This window comes from Brassica oleracea, chromosome C6 (genome assembly GCF_000695525.1).
Source record: "Brassica oleracea var. oleracea cultivar TO1000 chromosome C6, BOL, whole genome shotgun sequence".
NCBI classification, from domain to species: Eukaryota; Viridiplantae; Streptophyta; class Magnoliopsida; order Brassicales; family Brassicaceae; genus Brassica; species Brassica oleracea.
Genome location: NC_027753.1, coordinates 7,307,695 through 7,311,647, shown reverse-complemented (window position 1 = coordinate 7,311,647; position 3,953 = coordinate 7,307,695). Strand labels below are relative to the sequence as shown.

Sequence of the window (3,953 nt, the reverse complement as noted above, 5' to 3'; positions counted from 1 at the left end):
GTTACAACAATCTTAGGCGGTGGTGACTATCCTGACGATCAGAAATCAAATAAAGGGACCGTGAATATGATGAGACAAGATGATGCATCTACCTTGCCATAAAAGCAAGCCTTTTAACTCTTATCACAAGCTGTAAACTTTGGTGTCATAATAAGACATCGATGTAATAAAACTCGTTTTATAAATGATAAAAACTCCTTGGCAAAAAAAATGATAAAAACTGGTTAAGCAATAAAATTTGCGAGAAATGAATTAAAAAGAGAGTTTAATATTCATTACTGTCAAGAATTCATCTGTTTTCCTCTTAATTTTTTTTGACAAACACGTCCGCCGCAAGGCTTTTTTTGTTACAAAGAATTTTTTTTTTGCAACAGTAAATCAGAAAAGAAAACGACTTATAGCGATCTACATAACCAGATCAGAGTGAAAAATCAACATTAACCATTTGTTTATAGATTTCGGGCACTGCGTAGCAAGTTGTCTGCCTTTGCATTCTTTTGTAGACGTGGAACAACCTACTACAAAGTACAAAGAAAAATGTAGACAACATAAAACACAAAAGTACAATACAAATGTAGACAGCTACGCAAAAACACTAAGTACAAATAGAAAAATAGACAGCTACACAAAAAAACAAAATGCAAATAGAAATGTAGACAAAAAAAAAAATAGAAATGTAGACAGAACATAAAAACACAAAGTACAAATAGACATGTAGACAGCTTAAGTGATTTGCATTGTTATGCACAGCTTTTCTTAGAGAATACAAAGAACTATGGGCCGAGAGAAGGATATTTTTCACTGTTAGAATCGAACAAGGACGTTATTTTCAAGAACCGCCAAGACTTCAGAAAATTTTATGCATATGGGTGTCTTATACTGAGCCATTGAACCACCCCGGGAGATGAAATAATCCATGAGAGCATCGAATGTTCCTTGTTGCACCACTCTTATCTCTAAAGGCCCAATTGATCCAGATCTTCTCATACCTCTGTAAAGAGCACCAAAAGATTCCTCTATCACGGAGCAACATTCCATTTCCACCAATACTTTTACATTTTCATCAAGCTCAAGGACGTCGTTAATGTCTTTAGCTTTGAGTTCCAAGTAAAAAACATAATGACTAGGAAAAGTCGAGATATCAGCACTGCATGTGAAGTCCACCAGCATCGAATTCGAAGACTCTTTATAAGAACAAAGGTCGCATGAGTCAACGCCTTCATAATTTCCTCTTCAGTTGTGATCTCCACGTCAACGCTTATAACCATATTCTTTTTTTTTTTTTGGTAAAATGTTAAATATTATTACCATATTTTTAATTTTGACAGAAATTACAAAAATTCATGAGGTAATAGAAATGCAGAAATTTAAACTAAACAGAAAAATCCAACCAACAAATAATGATCAACAGGAAAGAGGTATAGACTGAGACTAAGCACAAGACAGCCCCGAAGTAATGACGGACCAGAAGAACAGGCGTGAACGGAGCTGGAACCGGTTGCCGCGAGCTACCGGAGAAAAAGGCGACCCAAACCTTGAAACACACGACTCCTACAGCTTATGAAATCCAATAAGCCACGACCTGCACAAAGAATCACAATCTCGAACCCGCCCGCTCACCCAAGAAGTATCGCCACGGCAGCACGAGGAAGGTCCTAAACCGGCGATGCCGTCGTTCGGAAAGGATAATTGAAGATTGCTGCCTCCAACCAACCAACCAGGGACCGTGTACACCCATTTAACCAGAGACTCGAGAAGAGCCGCTAGACTGATTCGAGAACACAACCTCCGGAGAAACACCACCAAGCAAACAAGAAAGACGAAGACCCTAGAGAAGCGCATACGTCATCCACAATCTCGAGTGCTCTTGCCAAGAACAAACTACTGACGGGTTCAAAGGCTAAACCACCAACCAAGTCGATAGCTCAACACATTTATTATGGAAAAGAATGACGAGCGAGCCGCCACCGCTCCGAGCCTGACCTAAGAAGAACGAGCCCGACAAGACACGGATGCAGTCAAGAGCTCGACACAAGCTGCCACAGAAGGTCACCTAACTCGGTTGACAACTCCTTGCTTTCCGACTCGTGCCCACCACTTAGAACAAGCAGCAGGATCTCCGAAAGACAGAGCCTTCTTGGCCCACCACACCACCACACCACGAGGGAACCAGGAACCGAGACTAGACCTCCAAACCCAGAAGGCACAGACCTATAGAGCAGCCTCTAAGCCACACCACCACCACAGATCCGCGGAGAAGAAGCCTCACCGGAGCTCCACTCGCCGTCACCCTCAAGCCAAACCCTAGATCCAGAAAAACTGAAACCACCTCCAGAGATCGAAGCAAGCGAGAGAAAGAGTCGACGCTGACCCACAACGCTTCCCTCCCCACCGCTCCGGTACCGCTCAAATCACCGGAGAGAGCCACAACACGAACCAGAGAATCCGACCTCCACAAAACCGACTCTACCGACAGACCCAATCCCCGATCCTCGCCATAGAACCAGATCTGGCTACACATGAGCTAGAATCTCCATGAGAGATGAGGAAGCTTCAACGGCGCACCAGCCCAGGACCAATAGCAAGGCCGAGAGAGACAAGGGGAGAGAGAGGCGGAGCTGAGAACAAGGACAAAGGGAAAGGAGCCCTCCGACGCCGGCTAAGAGGACCACCAGCGTCGGAGAAGAGATCTGTTTTCAAAGATGGAGACTTTTGGTTCTGTGAGAAGACGGAGAGATAGGAGAGAGAAAGTTCTAAAAGTCCGAATACGTTTTCTTCTTCCTTATAACCATATTCTTTCTGCGCACGAATCAAAATTGAGGTGTGTTATTGTAAAATCCAGTCACCTGTAGAATATCTCCAATTAGATATCTGTTTAGACCAAAATAAGTAGTGACCACAGGTTCATAGTAGCACCCTAACTAGACGTTGACAAGATCAACAATGCTGGTCATATCTCATCCATGATCAACAGGTAGAAACTCGAAGTAGGAGATGTTGGACACAAAGGTGTAGGACACGTCTTGTGGTTTGCATAGAGGATCCACATTCATCCCAAATATACTTTCAGAAGACCCATATACTGTGGAAACTAGAGGAAGTTTGTCGGAGTAAAACTCCAGTATTGGAACATATTGAGCCATTTGTCCTGTAAGAATACATTCAATATATTTGGCTTTAGGCCAAAGTCGTGGGATTATACCCTCCCATGACCTCTGGCTGCATTCTTGTTCAACCAGATCCGCCAACTCGGGATTAGGTCCTCTTATAATCGTTGAAACTGATCTTCTGCAATCAAGATCGAATAACATTTGGTCGCATGGTCCCGGAGGGAGCGATTTATTAATGCAGCCTACAGAAGAAAGGTTTACAAAGAATCTTCAACATGGTGCAAGTAAATCTGATCAGGAATGGATCTTCATAGGACGGCTCAGATAATGCAGTTAGGCGTAGATCTTCATAAGACAGATAGTATTGTCGGTTCTCGAATCGTCTATGTAATATTTCTCATAAATGTAATGTCATAATAAATCAGCGTTATAAAAAAAAAAATCATTGGCCTTCAGAACGCTTATAAAACGAGGGCTTTGTAACCAACAAGAGAAGTCAAACCAAGAGAGACAGAGAGACAGCACCTATTTGATGGGTCAAATTAGGGTTTTGTATCGTTTGGTAGTAACGATAATGTGCTTTGTGTGTTTAGGGCTTTGTGCTCAGAGTCCGATACCTTGATCAAAACTTATTTGTCATCCTCACTACTCTCTGATGACTTGCTCAGTTCCACTAAGCTCCAAGGTATTAACCCTATGTCTCTGGATAAGACTGGGATTGATTGGTGATGGAGTTCAAACATAGGTGCAGACCAGAATGAAAGTTTTTGCTCTCGCTGCAAAATAGCGACCATAAGAGCTTTTCTCAAACTAGCAGCTTTTGAAAGTTGTAAAGTGTAGGAA

General features: G+C 42.3%; 1 pseudogene; it reads right to left on the bottom strand.

Annotated features, from left to right (window-relative positions):
• Positions 1-804: 804 nt before the first annotated feature.
• Positions 805-3,311, bottom strand: LOC106297353 (annotated as a pseudogene).
• Positions 3,312-3,953: the final 642 nt, after the last annotated feature.